This window comes from Pseudophryne corroboree, chromosome 3 (genome assembly GCF_028390025.1).
Source record: "Pseudophryne corroboree isolate aPseCor3 chromosome 3, aPseCor3.hap2, whole genome shotgun sequence".
Taxonomy (NCBI): domain Eukaryota; kingdom Metazoa; phylum Chordata; class Amphibia; order Anura; family Myobatrachidae; genus Pseudophryne; species Pseudophryne corroboree.
The window spans coordinates 140,411,851-140,438,101 of NC_086446.1; the positions used below are offsets into that span (position 1 = coordinate 140,411,851).

At 34.8% G+C, this 26,251-nt stretch overlaps 1 non-coding gene across 1 annotated transcript; it reads left to right on the forward strand.

Annotated features, from left to right (window-relative positions):
- The first annotated feature begins 13,057 nt into the window (after nucleotides 1-13,057).
- On the forward strand, nucleotides 13,058-13,131 carry TRNAS-ACU (transfer RNA serine (anticodon ACU)). The gene has a single exon. It is a non-coding gene; the product is annotated as a tRNA-Ser (tRNA).
- The last annotated feature ends 13,120 nt before the right edge of the window (nucleotides 13,132-26,251 follow it).

The following is a 26,251-nucleotide window of genomic DNA, read 5'->3' on the forward strand; positions in this document are numbered from 1 at the left end:
TTATGGGCCCAGCATGCTTCCATTGCAGTACTCTGCTGCACATGTAAGTGCAAGAGATCCTGAAGCACTCAGTCATCATGGGAAAGTACCAATGTGTTTCTTCGTTGGTTGATGGAAGAAACATCTTACAAAAACTCTCCAGATTATTGACTTTTTAAAGTTTTTCTAGGAAACGTTTTAGATGAATGCTTATTAGCCTTTGTCAGTATGTACTTTTGCAAAGTGTCTCTGTGGCGCAATCAGTTAGTGTATATGGCTATTAACCAAAAGGTTGGTGGTTCAATCCCACCCAGGGACGTAATTGACCTTGTTATCAGATTTTGGTGATCTTTAAGTAGACAAGTCAAAATTTCAAACCCCCTCTTATGGTGTAGGGTACCTGACCTTCTCTGATGTAATCAGAGTTAGATTTGATTCAGTGATTTTATAAAAACAGCTAGGAAGCACAATTTAGCAGTGGGTTGCAGAGAAAAAGAAATATGCTGGCAAAAAAATCCAATTGAGTGATTAAACAGCTCTTCATTTTCTGGCTTTATTTTTATGCTAACAAATTTGTTCTCTGAAAAGTGTCCACAAAGCCAAGTCTCTGATTAACACCTTTGTAAGGATGGTTTTTCACCTATTACTAAATTAAACTTGCTTCATTGGAAAGGCAGCAAGATGCATCCTCATTTCAATGTCTACTGAAATAATACAGGTTGACACCAGGAAACATTAACGCCACTGCATCCTTGCTGCTTTCTCATGTGGAAGTCTGTTTAAGGTGAAAACAAGGTGATATCTAATTAGCACACAGGTAAGGAATTAAGAAAATCTTTATTTAAGGGTGAAAATGTTTCTCACAAAATCGTTGCCCCAATGCATCATTGAAATTCAAGCTGGAAAGATGATTTTAATATATCACTTGTACATTTTGTATTGCTCTTCTGATGACAATGTAGTTTGTTTTTGTCAATTACCATTTTAATAATAGGGTAAAGAAAATTAAGTGGATTTTTAAAAGAAAACAATACTTTCAATATACTATTAAAACAAATTAAAATGGTAAAAGTTATTGTACTTTAATGAAAAATAAAAGAGCAAAAATATCAATCCCAGTTTTGGATTACTTTAATTAACAAAAAAAATGCATATAGCAGAGGATAGTTTTAATCTGCCTACCTCTGGGTTATGGGCCCAGCATGCTTCCATTGCAGTACTCTGCTGCACATGTAAGTGCAAGAGATCCTGAAGCACTCACTCATCATGGGAAAGTACCAATGTGTTTCTTCGTTGGTGGATGGAAGAAACATCTTACAAAAACTCTCCAGATTATTGACTTTTTAAAGTTTTTCTAGGAAACGTTTTAGATGAATGCTTATTAGCCTTTGTCAGTATGTACTTTTGCAAAGTGTCTCTGTGGCGCAATCAGTTAGTGTGTACGGCTATAAACCAAAAGGTTGGTGGTTCAATCCCACCCAGGGACGTAATTGACCTTGTTATCAGATTTTGGTGATCTTTAAGTAGACAAGTCAAAATTTCAAACCCCCTCTTATGGTGTAGGGTACCTGGCCTTCTCTGATGTAATCTGAGTTAGATTTGATTCAGTGATTTTATAAAAACAGCTAGGAAGCACAATTTAGCAGTGGGTTGCAGAGAAAAAGAAATATGCTGGCAAAAAAATCCAATTGAGTGATTAAACAGCTCTTAATTTTCTGGATTTATTTTTATGCTAACAAATTTGTTCTTTGAAAAGTGTCCACAAAGCCAAGTCTCTGATTAACACCTTTGTAGGGATGGTTTTTAACCTATTACTAAATTAAATTTGCTTCATTGGAAAGGCAGCAAGATGCATCCTCATTTCAATGTCTACTGAAATAATACGGGTTGACACAAGGAAACATTAACGCCACTGCATCCTTGCTGCTTTCTCATGTGGAAGTCTGTTTAATGTGAAAACAAGGTGATATCTAATTAGCACACAGGTAAGGAATTAAGAAAATCTTTATTTAAGGGTGAAGATGTTTCTCACAAAATCGTTGCCCCAATGCATCATTGAAATTCAAGCTGGAAAGATGATTTTAATTTATCACTTGTACATTTTGTATTGCTCTTCTGGTGACAATGTAGTTTGTTTTTGTCAATTACCCTTTTAATAATAGGGTAAAGAAAATTAAGTGGGTTTTTTAAAGAAAACTATACTGTCAATATACTATTAAAACAAATTAAAATGGTAAAAGTTATTGTACTTTAAGTAAAAATAAAAGAGCAAAAATATCAATCCCAGTTTTGATTACTTAAATTAACAAAAAAATATGCATATAGCAAAGGATAGTTTCAATCTGCCTACCTCTGGGTTATGGGCCCAGCATGCTTCCATTGCAGTACTCTGCTGCACATGTAAGTGCAAGAGATCCTGAAGCACTCAGTCATCATGGGAAAGTACCAATGTGTTTCTTCGTTGGTTGATGGAAGAAACATCTTACAAAAACTCTCCAGATTATTGACTTTTTAAAGTTTTTCTAGGAAACGTTTTAGATGAATGCTTATTAGCCTTTGTCAGTATGTACTTTTGCTAAATGTCTCTGTGGCGCAATCAGTTAGTGTATATGGCTATTAACCAAAAGGTTGGTGGTTCAATCCCACCCAGGGACGTAATTGACCTTGTTATCAGATTTTGGTGATCTTTAAGTAGACAAGTCAAAATTTCAAACCCCCTCTTATGGTGTAGGGTACCTGGCCTTCTCTGATGTAATCAGAGTTAGATTTGATTCAGTGATTTTATAAAAACAGCTAGGAAGCACAATTTAGCAGTGGGTTGCAGAGAAAAAGAAATATGCTGGCAAAAAAATCCAATTGAGTGATTAAACAGCTCTTCATTTTCTGGCTTTATTTTTATGCTAACAAATTTGTTCTCTGAAAAGTGTCCACAAAGCCAAGTCTCTGATTAACACCTTTGTAAGGATGGTTTTTCACCTATTACTAAATTAAACTTGCTTCATTGGAAAGGCAGCAAGATGCATCCTCATTTCAATGTCTACTGAAATAATACAGGTGGACACCAGGAAACATTAACGCCACTGCATCCTTGCTGCTTTCTCATGTGGAAGTCTGTTTAATGTGAAAACAAGGTGATATCTAATTAGCACACAGGTAAGGAATTAAGAAAATCTTTATTTAAGGGTGAAAATGTTTCTCACAAAATCGTTGCCCCAATGCATCATTGAAATTCAAGCTGGAAAGATGATTTTAATATATCACTTGTACATTTTGTATTGCTCTTCTGGTGACAATGTAGTTTGTTTTTGTCAATTACCATTTTAATAATAGGGTAAAGAAAATTAAGTGGATTTTTAAAAGAAAACAATACTTTCAATATACTATTAAAACAAATTAAAATGGTAAAAGTTATTGTACTTTAATGAAAAATAAAAGATCAAAAATATCAATCCCAGTTTTGGATTACTTTAATTAACAAAAAAAATGCATATAGCAGAGGATAGTTTTAATCTGCCTACCTCTGGGTTATGGGCCCAGCATGCTTCCATTGCAGTACTCTGCTGCACATGTAAGTGCAAGAGATCCTGAAGCACTCACTCATCATGGGAAAGTACCAATGTGTTTCTTCGTTGGTGGATGGAAGAAACATCTTACAAAAACTCTCCAGATTATTGACTTTTTAAAGTTTTTCTAGGAAACGTTTTAGATGAATGCTTATTAGCCTTTGTCAGTATGTACTTTTGCAAAGTGTCTCTGAGGCGCAATCAGTTAGTGTGTACGGCTATAAACTAAAAGGTTGGTGGTTCAATCCCACCCAGGGACGTAATTGACCTTGTTATCAGATTTTGGTGATCTTTAAGTAGACAAGTCAAAATTTCAAACCCCCTCTTATGGTGTAGGGTACCTTGCTTTTTCTGATGTAATCAGAGTTAGATTTGATTCAGTGATTTTATAAAAACAGCTAGGAAGCACAATTTAGCAGTGGGTTGCAGAGAAAAAGAAATATGCTGGCAAAAAAATCCATTTGAGTAATTAAACAGCTCTTAATTTTCTGGCTTTATTTTTATGCTAACAAATTTGTTCTTTGAAAAGTGTCCACAAAGCCAAGTCTCTGATTAACACCTTTGTAGGGATGGTTTTTCACCTATTACTAAATTAAATTTGCTTCATTGGAAAGGCAGCAAGATGCATCCTCATTTCAATGTCTACTGAAATAATACGGGTTGACACAAGGAAACATTAACGCCACTGCATCCTTGCTGCTTTCTCATGTAGAAGTCTGTTTAATGTGAAAACAAGGTGATATCTAATTAGCACACAGGTAAGGAATTAAGAAAATCTTTATTTAAGGGTGAAGATGTTTCTCACAAAATCGTTGCCCCAATGCATCATTGAAATTCAAGCTGGAAAGATGATTTTAATATATCACTTGTACATTTTGTATTGCTCTTCTGGTGACAATGTAGTTTGTTTTTGTCAATTACCATTTTAATAATAGGGTAAAGAAAATTAAGTGGATTTTTGAAAGAAAACAATACTGTCAATATACTATTAAAACAAATTAAAATGGTAAAAGTTATTGTACTTTAAGTAAAAATAAAAGAGCCAAAATATCAATCCCAGTTTTGGATTACTTTAATTAACAAAAAAAAATGCATATAGCAGAGGATAGTTTCAATCTGCCTACCGCTGGGTTATGGGCCCAGCATGCTTCCATTGCTGTACTCTGCTGCACATGTAAGTGCAAGAGATCCTGAAGCACTCACTCATCATGGGAAAGTACCAATGTGTTTCTCGTTGGTTGATGGAAGAAACATTTTACAAAAACTCTCCAGATTATTGACTTTTTAAAGTTTTTCTAGGAAACGTTCTAGATGTATGCTTATTAGCCTTTGTCAGTATGTCCTTTTTGCGAAGTGTCTCTGTGGTGCAATCGGTTAGTGTGTCCGGCTACTAACCAAAAGGTTGGTGGTTCAATCCCACCCAGGGACGTAATTGACCTTGTTATCAGATTTTGGTGATCTTTAAGTAGACAAGTCAAAATTTCAAACCCCCTGTTATGGTGTAGGGTACCTGGCCTTTTCTGATGTAATCAGAGTTAGATTTGATTCAGTGATTTAATAAAAACAGCTAGGAAGCACAATTTAGCAGTGGGTTGCAGAGAAAAAGAAATATGCTGGCAAAAAAAATCCAATTGAGTGATTAAACAGCTCCTTATTTTCTGGCTTTATTTTTATGCTAACAAATTTGTTCTCTGAAAAGTGTCCACAAAGCCAAGTCTCTGATTAACACCTTTGTAGGGATGGTTTTTCACCTATTACTAAATTAAATTTGCTTCATTGGAAAGGCAGCAAGATGCATCCTCATTGCAATGTCTACTGAAATAATACGGGTTGACACAAGGAAACATTAACGCCACTGCATCCTTGCTGCTTTCTCATGTGGAAGTCTGTTTAATGTGAAAACAAGGTGATATCTAATTAGCACACAGGTAAGGAATTAAGAAAATCTTTATTTAAGGGTGAAAATGTTTCTCACAAAATCGTTGCCCCAATGCATCATTGAAAGTCAAGCTGGAAAGATGATTTTAATATATCACTTGTACATTTTGTATTGCTCTTCTGGTGACAATGTAGTTTGTTTTTGTCAATTACCCTTTTAATAATAGGGTAAAGAAAAGTAAGAGGATTTTTTAAAGAAAACTATACTGTCAATATACTATTAAAACAAATTAAAATGGTAAAAGTTATTGTACTTTAAGTAAAAATAAAAGAGCAAAAATATCAATCCCAGTTTTGATTACTTAAATTAACAAAAAAATATGCATATAGCAAAGGATAGTTTCATTCTGCCTACCTCTGGGTTATGGGCCCAGCATGCTTCCATTGCAGTACTCTGCTGCACATGTAAGTGCAAGAGATCCTGAAGCACTCAATCATCATGGGAAAGTACCAATGTGTTTCTTCGTTGGTTGATGGAAGAAACATCTTACAAAAACTCTCCAGATTATTGACTTTTTAAAGTTTTTCTAGGAAACGTTTTAGATGAATGCTTATTAGCCTTTGTCAGTATGTACTTTTGCAAAGTGTCTCTGTGGCGCAATCAGTTAGTGTATATGGCTATTAACCAAAAGGTTGGTGGTTCAATCCCACCCAGGGACGTAATTGACCTTGTTATCAGATTTTGGTGATCTTTAAGTAGACAAGTCAAAATTTCAAACCCCCTCTTATGGTGTAGGGTACCTGGCCTTCTCTGATGTAATCAGAGTTAGATTTGATTCAGTGATTTTATAAAAACAGCTAGGAAGCACAATTTAGCAGTGGGTTGCAGAGAAAAAGAAATATGCTGGCAAAAAAATCCAATTGAGTGATTAAACAGCTCTTCATTTTCTGGCTTTATTTTTATGCTAACAAATTTGTTCTCTGAAAAGTGTCCACAAAGCCAAGTCTCTGATTAACACCTTTGTAAGGATGGTTTTTCACCTATTACTAAATTAAACTTGCTTCATTGGAAAGGCAGCAAGATGCATCCTCATTTCAATGTCTACTGAAATAATACAGGTTGACACCAGGAAACATTAACGCCACTGCATCCTTGCTGCTTTCTCATGTGGAAGTCTGTTTAATGTGAAAACAAGGTGATATCTAATTAGCACACAGGTAAGGAATTAAGAAAATCTTTATTTAAGGGTGAAAATGTTTCTCACAAAATCGTTGCCCCAATGCATCATTGAAATTCAAGCTGGAAAGATGATTTTAATATATCACTTGTACATTTTGTATTGCTCTTCTGATGACAATGTAGTTTGTTTTTGTCAATTACCATTTTAATAATAGGGTAAAGAAAATTAAGTGGATTTTTAAAAGAAAACAATACTTTCAATATACTATTAAAACAAATTAAAATGGTAAAAGTTATTGTACTTTAATGAAAAATAAAAGAGCAAAAATATCAATCCCAGTTTTGGATTACTTTAATTAACAAAAAAAATGCATATAGCAGAGGATAGTTTTAATCTGCCTACCTCTGGGTTATGGGCCCAGCATGCTTCCATTGCAGTACTCTGCTGCACATGTAAGTGCAAGAGATCCTGAAGCACTCACTCATCATGGGAAAGTACCAATGTGTTTCTTCGTTGGTGGATGGAAGAAACATCTTACAAAAACTCTCCAGATTATTGACTTTTTAAAGTTTTTCTAGGAAACGTTTTAGATGAATGCTTATTAGCCTTTGTCAGTATGTACTTTTGCAAAGTGTCTCTGTGGCGCAATCAGTTAGTGTGTACGGCTATAAACCAAAAGGTTGGTGGTTCAATCCCACCCAGGGACGTAATTGACCTTGTTATCAGATTTTGGTGATCTTTAAGTAGACAAGTCAAAATTTCAAACCCCTTCTTATGGTGTAGGGTACCTGGCCTTCTCTGATGTAATCAGAGTTAGATTTGATTCAGTGATTTTATAAAAACAGCTAGGAAGCACAATTTAGCAGTGGGTTGCAGAGAAAAAGAAATATGCTGGCAAAAAAAATCCAATTGAGTGATTAAACAGCTCTTAATTTTCTGGATTTATTTTTATGCTAACAAATTTGTTCTTTGAAAAGTGTCCACAAAGCCAAGTCTCTGATTAACACCTTTGTAGGGATGGTTTTTAACCTATTACTAAATTAAATTTGCTTCATTGGAAAGGCAGCAAGATGCATCCTCATTTCAATGTCTACTGAAATAATACGGGTTGACACAAGGAAACATTAACGCCACTGCATCCTTGCTGCTTTCTCATGTGGAAGTCTGTTTAATGTGAAAACAAGGTGATATCTAATTAGCACACAGGTAAGGAATTAAGAAAATCTTTATTTAAGGGTGAAGATGTTTCTCACAAAATCGTTGCCCCAATGCATCATTGAAAGTCAAGCTGGAAAGATGATTTTAATATATCACTTGTACATTTTGTATTGCTCTTCTGGTGACAATGTAGTTTGTTTTTGTCAATTACCCTTTTAATAATAGGGTAAAGAAAATTAAGTGGATTTTTTAAAGAAAACTATACTGTCAATATACTATTAAAACAAATTAAAATGGTAAAAGTTATTGTACTTTAAGTAAAAATAAAAGAGCAAAAATATCAATCCCAGTTTTGATTACTTAAATTAACAAAAAAATATGCATATAGCAAAGGATAGTTTCATTCTGCCTACCTCTGGGTTATGGGCCCAGCATGCTTCCATTGCAGTACTCTACTGCACATGTAAGTGCAAGAGATCCTGAAGCACTCAGTCATCATGGGAAAGTACCAATGTGTTTCTTCGTTGGTTGATGGAAGAAACATCTTACAAAAACTCTCCAGATTATTGACTTTTTAAAGTTTTTCTAGGAAACGTTTTAGATGAATGCTTATTAGCCTTTGTCAGTATGTACTTTTGCAAAGTGTCTCTGTGGCGCAATCAGTTAGTGTATATGGCTATTAACCAAAAGGTTGGTGGTTCAATCCCACCCAGGGACGTAAATGACCTTGTTATCAGATTTTGGTGATCTTTAAGTAGACAAGTCAAAATTTCAAACCCCCTCTTATGGTGTAGGGTACCTGGCCTTCTCTGATGTAATCAGAGTTAGATTTGATTCAGTGATTTTATAAAAACAGCTAGGAAGCACAGTTTAGCAGTGGGTTGCAGAGAAAAAGAAATATGCTGGCAAAAAAATCCAATTGAGTGATTAAACAGCTCTTCATTTTCTGGCTTTATTTTTATGCTAACAAATTTGTTCTCTGAAAAGTGTCCACAAAGCCAAGTCTCTGATTAACACCTTTGTAAGGATGGTTTTTCACCTATTACTAAATTAAACTTGCTTCATTGGAAAGGCAGCAAGATGCATCCTCATTTCAATGTCTACTGAAATAATACAGGTTGACACCAGGAAACATTAACGCCACTGCATCCTTGCTGCTTTCTCATGTGGAAGTCTGTTTAATGTGAAAACAAGGTGATATCTAATTAGCACACAGGTAAGGAATTAAGAAAATCTTTATTTAAGGGTGAAAATGTTTCTCACAAAATCGTTGCCCCAATGCATCATTGAAATTCAAGCTGGAAAGATGATTTTAATATATCACTTGTACATTTTGTATTGCTCTTCTGGTGACAATGTAGTTTGTTTTTGTCAATTACCATTTTAATAATAGGGTAAAGAAAATTAAGTGGATTTTTAAAAGAAAACAATACTTTCAATATACTATTAAAACAAATTAAAATGGTAAAAGTTATTGTACTTTAATGAAAAATAAAAGAGCAAAAATATCAATCCCAGTTTTGGATTACTTTAATTAACAAAAAAAATGCATATAGCAGAGGATAGTTTTAATCTGCCTACCTCTGGGTTATGGGCCCAGCATGCTTCCATTGCAGTACTCTGCTGCACATGTAAGTGCAAGAGATCCTGAAGCACTCAGTCATCATGGGAAAGTACCAATGTGTTTCTTCGTTGGTTGATGGAAGAAACATCTTACAAAAACTCTCCAGATTATTGACTTTTTAAAGTTTTTCTAGGAAACGTTTTAGATGAATGCTTATTAGCCTTTGTCAGTATGTACTTTTGCTAAGTGTCTCTGTGGCGCAATCAGTTAGTGTATATGGCTATTAACCAAAAGGTTGGTGGTTCAATCCCACCCAGGGACGTAATTGACCTTGTTATCAGATTTTGGTGATCTTTAAGTAGACAAGTCAAAATTTCAAACCCCCTCTTATGGTGTAGGGTACCTGGCCTTCTCTGATGTAATCAGAGTTAGATTTGATTCAGTGATTTTATAAAAACAGCTAGGAAGCACAATTTAGCAGTGGGTTGCAGAGAAAAAGAAATATGCTGGCAAAAAAATCCAATTGAGTGATTAAACAGCTCTTCATTTTCTGGCTTTATTTTTATGCTAACAAATTTGTTCTCTGAAAAGTGTCCACAAAGCCAAGTCTCTGATTAACACCTTTGTAAGGATGGTTTTTCACCTATTACTAAATTAAACTTGCTTCATTGGAAAGGCAGCAAGATGCATCCTCATTTCAATGTCTACTGAAATAATACAGGTTGACACCAGGAAACATTAACGCCACTGCATCCTTGCTGCTTTCTCATGTGGAAGTCTGTTTAATGTGAAAACAAGGTGATATCTAATTAGCACACAGGTAAGGAATTAAGAAAATCTTTATTTAAGGGTGAAAATGTTTCTCACAAAATCGTTGCCCCAATGCATCATTGAAAGTCAAGCTGGAAAGATGATTTTAATATATCACTTGTACATTTTGTATTGCTCTTCTGGTGACAATGTAGTTTGTTTTTGTCAATTACCATTTTAATAATAGGGTAAAGAAAATTAAGTGGATTTTTAAAAGAAAACAATACTTTCAATATACTATTAAAACAAATTAAAATGGTAAAAGTTATTGTACTTTAATGAAAAATAAAAGAGCAAAAATATCAATCCCAGTTTTGGATTACTTTAATTAACAAAAAAAATGCATATAGCAGAGGATAGTTTTAATCTGCCTACCTCTGGGTTATGGGCCCAGCATGCTTCCATTGCAGTACTCTGCTGCACATGTAAGTGCAAGAGATCCTGAAGCACTCAGTCATCATGGGAAAGTACCAATGTGTTTCTTCGTTGGTTGATGGAAGAAACATCTTACAAAAACTCTCCAGATTATTGACTTTTTAAAGTTTTTCTAGGAAACGTTTTAGATGAATGCTTATTAGCCTTTGTCAGTATGTACTTTTGCTAAGTGTCTCTGTGGCGCAATCAGTTAGTGTATATGGCTATTAACCAAAAGGTTGGGGGTTCAATCCCACCCAGGGACGTAATTGACCTTGTTATCAGATTTTGGTGATCTTTAAGTAGACAAGTCAAAATTTCAAACCCCCTCTTATGGTGTAGGGTACCTGGCCTTCTCTGATGTAATCAGAGTTAGATTTGATTCAGTGATTTTATAAAAACAGCTAGGAAGCACAATTTAGCAGTGGGTTGCAGAGAAAATGAAATATGCTGGCAAAAAAATCCAATTGAGTGATTAAACAGCTCTTCATTTTCTGGCTTTATTTTTATGCTAACAAATTTGTTCTTTGAAAAGTGTCCACAAAGCCAAGTCTCTGATTAACACCTTTGTAGGGATGGTTTTTAACCTATTACTAAATTAAATTTGCTTCATTGGAAAGGCAGCAAGATGCATCCTCATTTCAATGTCTACTGAAATAATACGGGTTGACACAAGGAAACATTAACGCCACTGCATCCTTGCTGCTTTCTCATGTGGAAGTCTGTTTAATGTGAAAACAAGGTGATATCTAATTAGCACACAGGTAAGGAATTAAGAAAATCTTTATTTAAGGGTGAAGATGTTTCTCACAAAATCGTTGCCCCAATGCATCATTGAAAGTCAAGCTGGAAAGATGATTTTAATATATCACTTGTACATTTTGTATTGCTCTTCTGGTGACAATGTAGTTTGTTTTTGTCAATTACCCTTTTAATAATAGGGTAAAGAAAATTAAGTGGATTTTTGAAAGAAAACTATACTGTCAATATACTATTAAAACAAATTAAAATGGTAAAAGTTATTGTACTTTAAGTAAAAATAAAAGAGCAAAAATATCAATCCCAGTTTTGATTACTTAAATTAACAAAAAAAATGCATATAGCAAAGGATAGTTTCAATCTGCCTACCTCTGGGTTATGGGCTCAGCATGCTTCCATTGCAGTACTCTGCTGCACATGTAAGTGCAAGAGATCCTGAAGCACTCAGTCATCATGGGAAAGTACCAATGTGTTTCTTCGTTGGTTGATGGAAGAAACATCTTACAACAACTCTCCAGATTATTGACTTTTTAAAGTTTTTCTAGGAAACGTTCTAGATGTATGCCTTTGTCAGTAGGTACTTTTTGCAAAGTGTCTCTGTGGCGCAATCGGTTAGTGTGTCCAGCTACTAACCAAAAGGTTGGTGGTTCAATCCCACCCAGGGACGTAATTGACCTTGTTATCAGATTTTGGTGATCTTTAAGTAGACAAGTCAAAATTTCAAACCCCTTGTTATGGTGTAGGGTACCTGGCCTTCTCTGATGTAATCAGAGTTAGATTTGATTCATTGATTTTATAAAAACAGCTAGGAAGCACAATTTAGCAGTGGGTTGCAGAGAAAAATAAATATGCTGGCAAAAAAAATCCAATTGAGTGATTAAACAGCTCTTTATTTTCTGGCTTTATTTTTATGCTAACAAATTTGTTCTCTGAAAAGTGTCCACAAAGCCAAGTCTCTGATTAACACCTTTGTAGGGATGGTTTTTCACCTATTACTAAATTAAACTTGCTTCATTGGAAAGGCAGCAAGATGCATCCTCATTTCAATGTCTACTGAAATAACACAGGTTGACACCAGGAAACATTAACGCCACTGCATCCTTGCTGCTTTCTCATGTGGAAGTCTGTTTAATGTGAAAACAAGGTGATATCTAATTAGCACACAGGTAAGGAATTAAGAAAATCTTTATTTAAGGGTGAAGATGTTTCTCACAAAATCGTTGCCCCAATGCATCATTGAAATTCAAGCTGGAAAGATGATTTTAATATATCACTTGTACATTTTGTATTGCTCTTCTGGTGACAATGTAGTTTGTTTTTGTCAATTACCCTTTTAATAATAGGGTAAAGAAAATTAAGTGGATTTTTTAAAGAAAACTATACTGTCAATATACTATTAAAACAAATTAAAATGGCAAAAGTTATTGTACTTTAAGTAAAAATAAAAGAGCAAAAATATCAATCCCAGTTTTGATTACTTAAATTAACAAAAAAAAATGCATATAGCAAAGGATAGTTTCAATATGCCTACCTCTGGGTTATGCTTCCATTGCAGTACTCTGCTGCACATGTAAGTGCAAGAGATCCTGAAGCACTCACTCATCATGGGAAAGTACCAATGTGTTTCTTCGTTGGTTGATGGAAGAAACATCTTACAAAAACTCTCCAGATTATTGACTTTTTAAAGTTTTTCTAGGAAACGTTCTAGATGTATGCTTATTAGCCTTTGTCAGTATGCATTTTTACAAAGTGTCTCTGTGGCGCAATCGGTTAGTGTGTCTGGCTACTAACCAAAAGGTTGGTGGTTCAATCCCACCCAGGGACGTAATTGACCTTGTTATCAGATTTTGGTGATCTTTAAGTAGACAAGTCAAAATTTCAAACCCCCTGTTATGGTGTAGGGTACCTGGCCTTCTCTGATGTAATCAGAGTTAGATTTGATTCAGTGATTTTATAAAAACAGATAGGAAGCACAATTTAGCAGTGGGTTGCAGAGAAAAAGAAATATGCTGGCAAAAAAAATCCAATTGAGTGATTAAACAGCTCTTCATTTTCTGGCTTTATTTTTATGCTAACAAATTTGTTCTCTGAAAAGTGTCCACAAAGCCAAGTCTCTGATTAACACCTTTGTAGGGATGGTTTTTCACTTATTACTAAATTAAACTTGCTTCATTGGAAAGGCAGCAAGATGCATCCTCATTTCAATTTCTACTGAAATAATACAGATTAACACCAGGAAACATTAACGCCACTGCATCCTTGCTGCTTTCTCATGTGGAAGTCTGTTTAATGTGAAAACAAGGTGATATCTAATTAGCACACAGGTAAGGAATTAAGAAAATCTTTATTTAAGGGTGAAGATGTTTCTCACAAAATCGTTGCCCCAATGCATCATTGAGATTCAAGCTGGAAAGATGATTTTAATAAATCACTTGTACATTTTGTATTGCTCTTCTGGTGACAATGTAGTTTGTTTTTGTCAATTACCCTTTTAATAATAGGGTAAAGAAAATTAAGTGGATTTTTTTAAAGAAAACTATACTGTCAATATACTATTCAAACAAATTAAAATGGTAAAAGTTATTGTACTTCAAGTAAAAATAAAAGAGCAAAAATATCAATCCCAGTTTTGATTACTTAAATTAACAAAAAAAATGCATATAGCAAAGGATAGTTTCAATCTGCCTACCTCTGGGTTATGGGCCCAGCATGCTTCCATTGCAGTACTCTGCTGCACATGTAAGTGCAAGAGATCCTGAAGCACTCACTCATCATGGGAAAGTACCAATGTGTTTCTTCGTTGGTTGATGGAAGAAACATTTTACAAAAACTCTCCAGATTATTGACTTTTTAAAGTTTTTCTAGGAAACGTTCTAGATGTATGCTTATTAGCCTTTGTCAGTATGTACTTTTTGCGAAGTGTCTCTGTGGCGCAATCGGTTAGTGTGTCCGGCTACTAACCAAAAGGTTGGTGGTTCAATCCCAACCAGGGACGTAATTGACCTTATCAGATTTTGGTGATCTTTAAGTAGACAAGTCAAAATTTCAAACCCCCTGTTATGATGTAGGGTACCTGGCCTTCTCTGATGTAATCAGAGTTAGAATTGATTCAGTGATTTTATAAAAACAGCTAGGAAGCACAATTTAGCAGTGGGTTGCAGAGAAAAAGAAATATGCTGGCAAAAAAAATCCAATTGAGTGATTAAACAGCTCTTCATTTTCTGGCTTTATTTTTATGCTAACAAATTTGTTCTCTGAAAAGTGTCCACAAAGCCAAGTCTCTGATTAACACCTTTGTAGGGATGGTTTTTCACCTATTACTAAATTAAACTTGCTTCATTGGAAAGGCAGCAAGATGCATCCTCATTTCAATGTCTACTGAAATAATACAGGTTGACACCAGGAAACATTAACGCCACTGCATCCTTGCTGCTTTCTCATGTAGAAGTCTGTTTAATGTGAAAACAAGGTGATATCTAATTAGCACACAGGTAAGGAATTAAGAAAATATTTATTTAAGGGTGAAGATGTTTCTCACAAAATCGTTGCCCCAATGCATCATTGAAATTCAAGCTGGAAATATGATTTTAATATATCACTTGTACATTTTGTATTGCTCTTCTGGTGACAATGTAGTTTGTTTTTGTCAATTACCCTTTTAATAATAGGGTAAAGAAAATTAAGTGGATTTTTTTAAAGAAAACTATACTGTCAATATACTATTAAAACAAATTAAAATGGTAAAAGTTATTGTACTTTAAGTAATAATAAAAGAGCAAAAATATCAATCCCAGTTTTGATTACTTAAATTAACAAAAAAAAATGCATATAGCAAAGGATAGTTTCAATCTGCCTACCTCTGGGTTATGGGCCCAGCATGCTTCCATTGCAGTACTCTGCTGCACATGTAAGTGCAAGAGATCCTGAAGCACTCACTCATCATGGGAAAGTACCAATGTGTTTCTTCATTGGTTGATGGAAGAAACATCTTACAAAAACTCTCCAGATTATTGACTTTTTAAAGTTTTTCTAGGAAACGTTCTAGATGTATGCTTATTAGACTTTGTCAGTATGTACTTTTTGCAAAGTGTCTCTGTGGCGCAATCGGTTAGTGTATCCGGCTACTAACCAAAAGGTTGGTGGTTCAATCCCAACCAGGGACGTAATTGACCTTGTTATCAGATTTTGGTGATCTTTAAGTAGACAAGTCAAAATTTCAAACCCCCTGTTATGGTGTAGGGTACCTGGCCTTCTCTGATGTAATCAGAGTAAGATTTGATTCAGTGATTTTATAAAAACAGCTAGGAAGCACAATTTAGCAGTGGGTTGCAGAGAAAAAGAAATATGCTGCCGAGAAAAAGAAATATGCTGCCAAAAAAAATCCAATTGAGTGATTAAACAGCTCTTCATTTTCTGTCTTTATTTTTATGCTAACAAATTTGTTCTTTGAAAAGTGTCCACAAAGCCAAGTCTCTGATTAACACCTTTGTAGGGATGGTTTTTCACCTATTACTAAATTAAACTTGCTTCATTGGAAAGGCAGCAAGATGCATCCTCATTTCAATGTCTACTGAAATAATACAGGTTGACACCAGGAAACATTAACGCCACTGTACCCTTGCTGCTTTCTCATGTGGAAGTCTGTTTAATGTGAAAACAAGGTGATATCTAATTAGCACACAGGTAAGGAATTAAGAAAATCTTTATTTAAGGGTGAAGATGTTTCTCACAAAATCGTTGCCCCAATGCATCATTGAAATTCAAGCTGGAAAGATGATTTTAATATATCACTTGTACATTTTGTATTGCTCTTCTGGTGACAATGTAGTTTGTTTTTGTCAATTACCATTTTAATAATAGGGTAAAGAAAATTAAGTGGATTTTTGAAAGAAAACAATACTGTCAATATACTATTAAAACAAATTAAAATGGTAAAAGTTATTGTACTTTAAGTAAAAATAAAAGAGCCGGAATATCAATCCCAGTTTTGGATTACTTTAATTAACAAAAAAAAAATGCATATAGCAAAGGATAGTTTCAATCTGCCTACCGCTGGGTTATGGGCCCAGCATGCTTCCATTGCTGTACTCTGCTGCACATGTAAGTGCAAGAGATCCTGAAGCACTCACTCATCATGGGAAAGTACCAATGTGTTTCTTCGTTGGTTGATGGAAGAAACATCTTACAAAAACTCTCCAGATTATTGACTTTTTAAAGTTTTTCTAGGAAACGTTTTAGATGAATGCTTATTAGCCTTTGTCAGTATGGACTTTTGCAAAGTGTCTCTGTGGCGCAATCAGTTAGTGTGCACGGCTATTAACCAAAAGGTTGGTGGTTCAATCCCAACCAGGGACGTAATTGACCTTGTTATCAGATTTTGGTGATCTTTAAGTAGACAAGTCAAAATTTCAAACCCCCTCTTATGGTGTAGGGTACCTGGCCTTCTCTGATGTAATCAGATTTGATTCAGTGATTTTATAAAAACAGCTAGGAAGCACAATTTAGCAGTGGGTTGAAGAGAAAAAGAAATATGCTGGCAAAAAAATCCAATTGAGTGATTAAACAGCTCTTCATTTTCTGGCTTTATTTTTATGCTAACAAATTTGTTCTTTGAAAAGTGTCCACAAAGCCAAGTCTCTGATTAACACCTTTGTAGGGATGGTTTTTCACCTATTACTAAATTAAATTTGCTTCATTGGAAAGGCAGCAAGATGCATCCTCATTTCAATGTCTACTGAAATAATACGGGTTGACACCAGGAAACATTAACGCCACTGCATCCTTGCTGCTTTCTCATGTAGAAGTCTGTTTAATGTGAAAACAAGGTGATATCTAATTAGCACACAGGTAAGGAATTAAGAAAATCTTTATTTAAGGGTGAAGATGTTTCTCACAAAATCGTTGCCCCAATGCATCATTGAAATTCAAGCTGGAAAGATGATTTTAATATATCACTTGTACATTTTGTATTGCTCTTCTGGTGACAATGTAGTTTGTTTTTGTCAATTACCCTTTTAATAATAGGGTAAAGAAAATTAAGTGGATTTTTTAAAGAAAACTATACTGTCAATATACTATTAAAACAAATTAAAATGGTAAAAGTTATTGTACTTTAAGTAAAAATAAAAGAGCCAAAATATCAATCCCAGTTTTGATTACTTAAATTAACAAAAAAAAATGCATATAGCAAAGGATAGTTTCAATCTGCCTACCTCTGGGTTATGGGCTCAGCATGCTTCCATTGCAGTACTCTGCTGCACATGTAAGTGCAAGAGATCCTGAAGCACTCAGTCATCATGGGAAAGTACCAATGTGTTTCTTCGTTGGTTGATGGAAGAAACATCTTACAACAACTCTCCAGATTATTGACTTTTTAAAGTTTTTCTAGGAAACGTTCTAGATGTATGCCTTTGTCAGTAGGTACTTTTTGCAAAGTGTCTCTGTGGCGCAATCGGTTAGTGTGTCCAGCTACTAACCAAAAGGTTGGTGGTTCAATCCCACCCAGGGACGTAATTGACCTTGTTATCAGATTTTGGTGATCTTTAAGTAGACAAGTCAAAATTTCAAACCCCCTGTTATGGTGTAGGGTACCTGGCCTTCTCTGATGTAATCAGAGTTAGATTTGATTCATTGATTTTATAAAAACAGCTAGGAAGCACAATTTAGCAGTGGGTTGCAGAGAAAAATAAATATGCTGGCAAAAAAAATCCAATTGAGTGATTAAACAGCTCTTTATTTTCTGGCTTTATTTTTATGCTAACAAATTTGTTCTCTGAAAAGTGTCCACAAAGCCAAGTCTCTGATTAACACCTTTGTAGGGATGGTTTTTCACCTATTACTAAATTAAACTTGCTTCATTGGAAAGGCAGCAAGATGCATCCTCATTTCAATGTCTACTGAAATAACACAGGTTGACACCAGGAAACATTAACGCCACTGCATCCTTGCTGCTTTCTCATGTGGAAGTCTGTTTAATGTGAAAACAAGGTGATATCTAATTAGCACACAGGTAAGGAATTAAGAAAATCTTTATTTAAGGGTGAAGATGTTTCTCACAAAATCGTTGCCCCAATGCATCATTGAAATTCAAGCTGGAAAGATGATTTTAATATATCACTTGTACATTTTGTATTGCTCTTCTGGTGACAATGTAGTTTGTTTTTGTCAATTACCCTTTTAATAATAGGGTAAAGAAAATTAAGTGGATTTTTTTAAAGAAAACTATACTGTCAATATACTATTCAAACAAATTAAAATGGTAAAAGTTATTGTACTTCAAGTAAAAATAAAAGAGCAAAAATATCAATCCCAGTTTTGATTACTTAAATTAACAAAAAAAATGCATATAGCAAAGGGTAGTTTCAATCTGCCTACCTCTGGGTTATGGGCCCAGCATGCTTCCATTGCAGTACTCTGCTGCACATGTAAGTGCAAGAGATCCTGAAGCACTCACTCATCATGGGAAAGTACCAATGTGTTTCTTCGTTGGTTGATGGAAGAAACATTTTACAAAAACTCTCCAGATTATTGACTTTTTAAAGTTTTTCTAGGAAACGTTCTAGATGTATGCTTATTAGCCTTTGTCAGTATGTACTTTTTGCGAAGTGTCTCTGTGGCGCAATCGGTTAGTGTGTCCGGCTACTAACTAAAAGGTTGGTGGTTCAATCCCAACCAGGGAAGTAATTGACCTTATCAGATTTTGGTGATCTTTAAGTAGACAAGTCAAAATTTCAAACCCCCTGTTATGATGTAGGGTACCTGGCCTTCTCTGATGTAATCAGAGTTAGAATTGATTCAGTGATTTTATAAAAACAGCTAGGAAGCACAATTTAGCAGTGGGTTGCAGAGAAAAAGAAATATGCTGGCAAAAAAAATCCAATTGAGTGATTAAACAGCTCTTCATTTTCTGGCTTTATTTTTATGCTAACAAATTTGTTCTCTGAAAAGTGTCCACAAAGCCAAGTCTCTGATTAACACCTTTGTAGGGATGGTTTTTCACCTATTACTAAATTAAACTTGCTTCATTGGAAAGGCAGCAAGATGCATCCTCATTTCAATGTCTACTGAAATAATACAGGTTGACACCAGGAAACATTAACGCCACTGCATCCTTGCTGCTTTCTCATGTAGAAGTCTGTTTAATGTGAAAACAAGGTGATATCTAATTAGCACACAGGTAAGGAATTAAGAAAATCTTTATTTAAGGGTGAAGATGTTTCTCACAAAATCGTTGCCCCAATGCATCATTGAAATTCAAGCTGGAAATATGATTTTAATATATCACTTGTACATTTTGTATTGCTCTTCTGGTGACAATGTAGTTTGTTTTTGTCAATTACCCTTTTAATAATAGGGTAAAGAAAATTAAGTGGATTTTTTAAAGAAAACTATACTGTCAATATACTATTAAAACAAATTAAAATGGTAAAAGTTATTGTACTTTAAGTAATAATAAAAGAGCAAAAATATCAATCCCAGTTTTGATTACTTAAATTAACAAAAAAAAATGCATATAGCAAAGGATAGTTTCAATCTGCCTACCTCTGGGTTATGGGCCCAGCATGCTTCCATTGCAGTACTCTGCTGCACATGTAAGTGCAAGAGATCCTGAAGCACTCACTCATCATGGGAAAGTACCAATGTGTTTCTTCATTGGTTGATGGAAGAAACATCTTACAAAAACTCTCCAGATTATTGACTTTTTAAAGTTTTTCTAGGAAACGTTCTAGATGTATGCTTATTAGACTTTGTCAGTACGTACTTTTTGCAAAGTGTCTCTGTGGCGCAATCGGTTAGTGTGTCCGGCTACTAACCAAAAGGTTGGTGGTTCAATCCCATCCAGGGACGTAATTGACCTTGTTATCAGATTTTGGTGATCTTTAAGTAGACAAGTCAAAATTTCAAACCCCCTCTTATGGTGTAGGGTACCTGGCCTTCTCTGATGTAATCAGAGTAAGATTTGATTCAGTGATTTTATAAAAACAGCTAGGAAGCACAATTTAGCAGTGGGTTGCAGAGAAAAAGAAATATGCTGCCAAAAAAAATCCAATTGAGTGATTAAACAGCTCTTCATTTTCTGGCTTTATTTTTATGCTAACAAATTTGTTCTTTGAAAAGTGTCCACAAAGCCAAGTCTCTGATTAACACCTTTGTAGGGATGGTTTTTCACCTATTACTAAATTAAATTTGCTTCATTGGAAAGGCAGCAAGATGCATCCTCATTTCAATGTCTACTGAAATAATACGGGTTGACACCAGGAAACATTAACGCCACTGCATCCTTGCTGCTTTCTCATGTAGAAGTCTGTTTAATGTGAAAACAAGGTGATATCTAATTAGCACACAGGTAAGGAATTAAGAAAATCTTTATTTAAGGGTGAAGATGTTTCTCACAAAATCGTTGCCCCAATGCATCATTGAAATTCAAGCTGGAAAGATGATTTTAATATATCACTTGTACATTTTGTATTGCTCTTCTGGTGACAATGTAGTTTGTTTTTGTCAATTACCCTTTTAATAATAGGGTAAAGAAAATTAAGTGGATTTTTTAAAGAAAACTATACTGTCAATATACTATTAAAACAAATTAAAATGGTAAAAGTTATTGTACTTTAAGTAAAAATAAAAGAGCCAAAATATCAATCCCAGTTTTGATTACTTAAATTAACAAAAAAAAATGCATATAGCAAAGGATAGTTTCAATCTGCCTACCTCTGGGTTATGGGCTCAGCATGCTTCCATTGCAGTACTCTGCTGCACATGTAAGTGCAAGAGATCCTGAAGCACTCAGTCATCATGGGAAAGTACCAATGTGTTTCTTCGTTGGTTGATGGAAGAAACATCTTACAACAACTCTCCAGATTATTGACTTTTTAAAGTTTTTCTAGGAAACGTTCTAGATGTATGCCTTTGTCAGTAGGTACTTTTTGCAAAGTGTCTCTGTGGCGCAATCGGTTAGTGTGTCCAGCTACTAACCAAAAGGTTGGTGGTTCAATCCCACCCAGGGACGTAATTGACCTTGTTATCAGATTTTGGTGATCTTTAAGTAGACAAGTCAAAATTTCAAACCCCCTGTTATGGTGTAGGGTACCTGGCCTTCTCTGATGTAATCAGAGTTAGATTTGATTCATTGATTTTATAAAAACAGCTAGGAAGCACAATTTAGCAGTGGGTTGCAGAGAAAAATAAATATGCTGGCAAAAAAAATCCAATTGAGTGATTAAACAGCTCTTTATTTTCTGGCTTTATTTTTATGCTAACAAATTTGTTCTCTGAAAAGTGTCCACAAAGCCAAGTCTCTGATTAACACCTTTGTAGGGATGGTTTTTCACCTATTACTAAATTAAACTTGCTTCATTGGAAAGGCAGCAAGATGCATCCTCATTTCAATGTCTACTGAAATAACACAGGTTGACACCAGGAAACATTAACGCCACTGCATCCTTGCTGCTTTCTCATGTGGAAGTCTGTTTAATGTGAAAACAAGGTGATATCTAATTAGCACACAGGTAAGGAATTAAGAAAATCTTTATTTAAGGGTGAAGATGTTTCTCACAAAATCGTTGCCCCAATGCATCATTGAAATTCAAGCTGGAAAGATGATTTTAATATATCACTTGTACATTTTGTATTGCTCTTCTGGTGACAATGTAGTTTGTTTTTGTCAATTACCCTTTTAATAATAGGGTAAAGAAAATTAAGTGGATTTTTTTAAAGAAAACTATACTGTCAATATACTATTCAAACAAATTAAAATGGTAAAAGTTATTGTACTTCAAGTAAAAATAAAAGAGCAAAAATATCAATCCCAGTTTTGATTACTTAAATTAACAAAAAAAATGCATATAGCAAAGGGTAGTTTCAATCTGCCTACCTCTGGGTTATGGGCCCAGCATGCTTCCATTGCAGTACTCTGCTGCACATGTAAGTGCAAGAGATCCTGAAGCACTCACTCATCATGGGAAAGTACCAATGTGTTTCTTCGTTGGTTGATGGAAGAAACATTTTACAAAAACTCTCCAGATTATTGACTTTTTAAAGTTTTTCTAGGAAACGTTCTAGATGTATGCTTATTAGCCTTTGTCAGTATGTACTTTTTGCGAAGTGTCTCTGTGGCGCAATCGGTTAGTGTGTCCGGCTACTAACCAAAAGGTTGGTGGTTCAATCCCAACCAGGGACGTAATTGACCTTATCAGATTTTGGTGATCTTTAAGTAGACAAGTCAAAATTTCAAACCCCCTGTTATGATGTAGGGTACCTGGCCTTCTCTGATGTAATCAGAGTTAGAATTGATTCAGTGATTTTATAAAAACAGCTAGGAAGCACAATTTAGCAGTGGGTTGCAGAGAAAAAGAAATATGCTGGCAAAAAAAATCCAATTGAGTGATTAAACAGCTCTTCATTTTCTGGCTTTATTTTTATGCTAACAAATTTGTTCTCTGAAAAGTGTCCACAAAGCCAAGTCTCTGATTAACACCTTTGTAGGGATGGTTTTTCACCTATTACTAAATTAAACTTGCTTCATTGGAAAGGCAGCAAGATGCATCCTCATTTCAATGTCTACTGAAATAATACAGGTTGACACCAGGAAACATTAACGCCACTGCATCCTTGCTGCTTTCTCATGTAGAAGTCTGTTTAATGTGAAAACAAGGTGATATCTAATTAGCACACAGGTAAGGAATTAAGAAAATCTTTATTTAAGGGTGAAGATGTTTCTCACAAAATCGTTGCCCCAATGCATCATTGAAATTCAAGCTGGAAATATGATTTTAATATATCACTTGTACATTTTGTATTGCTCTTCTGGTGACAATGTAGTTTGTTTTTGTCAATTACCCTTTTAATAATAGGGTAAAGAAAATTAAGTGGATTTTTTAAAGAAAACTATACTGTCAATATACTATTAAAACAAATTAAAATGGTAAAAGTTATTGTACTTTAAGTAATAATAAAAGAGCAAAAATATCAATCCCAGTTTTGATTACTTAAATTAACAAAAAAAAATGCATATAGCAAAGGATAGTTTCAATCTGCCTACCTCTGGGTTATGGGCCCAGCATGCTTCCATTGCAGTACTCTGCTGCACATGTAAGTGCAAGAGATCCTGAAGCACTCACTCATCATGGGAAAGTACCAATGTGTTTCTTCATTGGTTGATGGAAGAAACATCTTACAAAAACTCTCCAGATTATTGACTTTTTAAAGTTTTTCTAGGAAACGTTCTAGATGTATGCTTATTAGCCTTTGTCAGTATGTACTTTTTGCAAAGTGTCTCTGTGGCGCAATCGGTTAGTGTGTCCGGCTACTAACCAAAAGGTTGGTGGTTCAATCCCAACCAGGGACATAATTGACCTTGTTATCAGATTTTGGTGATCTTTAAGTAGACAAGTCAAAATTTCAAACCCCCTGTTATGGTGTAGGGTACCTGGCCTTCTCTGATGTAATCAGAGTAAGATTTGATTCAGTGATTTTATAAAAACAGCTAGGAAGCACAATTTAGCAGTGGGTTGCAGAGAAAAAGAAATATGCTGCCAAAAAAAATCCAATTGAGTGATTAAACAGCTCTTCATTTTCTGTCTTTATTTTTATGCTAACAAATTTGTTCTTTGAAAAGTGTCCACAAAGCCAAGTCTCTGATTAACACCTTTGTAGGGATGGTTTTTCACCTATTACTAAATTAAACTTGCTTCATTGGAAAGGCAGCAAGATGCATCCTCATTTCAATGTCTACTGAAATAATACAGGTTGACACCAGGAAACATTAACGCCACTGCATCCTTGCTGCTTTCTCATGTAGAAGTCTGTTTAATGTGAAAACAAGGTGATATCTAATTAGCACACAGGTAAGGAATTAAGAAAATCTTTATTTAAGGGTGAAGATGTTTCTCACAAAATCGTTGCCCCAATGCATCATTGAAATTCAAGCTGGAAATATGATTTTAATATATCACTTGTACATTTTGTATTGCTCTTCTGGTGACAATGTAGTTTGTTTTTGTCAATTACCCTTTTAATAATAGGGTAAAGAAAATTAAGTGGATTTTTTAAAGAAAACTATACTGTCAATATACTATTAAAACAAATTAAAATGGTAAAAGTTATTGTACTTTAAGTAATAATAAAAGAGCAAAAATATCAATCCCAGTTTTGATTACTTAAATTAACAAAAAAAAATGCATATAGCAAAGGATAGTTTCAATCTGCCTACCTCTGGGTTATGGGCCCAGCATGCTTCCATTGCAGTACTCTGCTGCACATGTAAGTGCAAGAGATCCTGAAGCACTCACTCATCATGGGAAAGTACCAATGTGTTTCTTCATTGGTTGATGGAAGAAACATCTTACAAAAACTCTCCAGATTATTGACTTTTTAAAGTTTTTCTAGGAAACGTTCTAGATGTATGCTTATTAGCCTTTGTCAGTATGTACTTTTTGCAAAGTGTCTCTGTGGCGCAATCGGTTAGTGTGTCCGGCTACTAACCAAAAGGTTGGTGGTTCAATCCCAACCAGGGACGTAATTGACCTTGTTATCAGATTTTGGTGATCTTTAAGTAGACAAGTCAAAATTTCAAACCCCCTGTTATGGTGTAGGGTACCTGGCCTTCTCTGATGTAATCAGAGTAAGATTTGATTCAGTGATTTTATAAAAACAGCTAGGAAGCACAATTTAGCAGTGGGTTGCAGAGAAAAAGAAATATGCTGCCAAAAAAAATCCAATTGAGTGATTAAACAGCTCTTCATTTTCTGTCTTTATTTTTATGCTAACAAATTTGTTCTTTGAAAAGTGTCCACAAAGCCAAGTCTCTGATTAACACCTTTGTAGGGATGGTTTTTCACCTATTACTAAATTAAACTTGCTTCATTGGAAAGGCAGCAAGATGCATCCTCATTTCAATGTCTACTGAAATAATACAGGTTGACACCAGGAAACATTAACGCCACTGTATCCTTGCTGCTTTCTCATGTGGAAGTCTGTTTAATGTGAAAACAAGGTGATATCTAATTAGCACACAGGTAAGGAATTAAGAAAATCTTTATTTAAGGGTGAAGATGTTTCTCACAAAATCGTTGCCCCAATGCATCATTGAAATTCAAGCTGGAAAGATGATTTTAATATATCACTTGTACATTTTGTATTGCTCTTCTGGTGACAATGTAGTTTGTTTTTGTCAATTACCATTTTAATAATAGGGTAAAGAAAATTAAGTGGATTTTTGAAAGAAAACAATACTGTCAATATACTATTAAAACAAATTAAAATGGTAAAAGTTATTGTACTTTAAGTAAAAATAAAAGAGCCGGAATATCAATCCCAGTTTTGGATTACTTTAATTAACAAAAAAAAAATGCATATAGCAAAGGATAGTTTCAATCTGCCTACCGCTGGGTTATGGGCCCAGCATGCTTCCATTGCTGTACTCTGCTGCACATGTAAGTGCAAGAGATCCTGAAGCACTCACTCATCATGGGAAAGTACCAATGTGTTTCTTCGTTGGTTGATGGAAGAAACATCTTACAAAAACTCTCCAGATTATTGACTTTTTAAAGTTTTTCTAGGAAACGTTTTAGATGAATGCTTATTAGCCTTTGTCAGTATGGACTTTTGCAAAGTGTCTCTGTGGCGCAATCAGTTAGTGTGCACGGCTATTAACCAAAAGGTTGGTGGTTCAATCCCAACCAGGGACGTAATTGACCTTGTTATCAGATTTTGGTGATCTTTAAGTAGACAAGTCAAAATTTCAAACCCCCTCTTATGGTGTAGGGTACCTGGCCTTCTCTGATGTAATCAGATTTGATTCAGTGATTTTATAAAAACAGCTAGGAAGCACAATTTAGCAGTGGGTTGAAGAGAAAAAGAAATATGCTGGCAAAAAAATCCAATTGAGTGATTAAACAGCTCTTCATTTTCTGGCTTTATTTTTATGCTAACAAATTTGTTCTTTG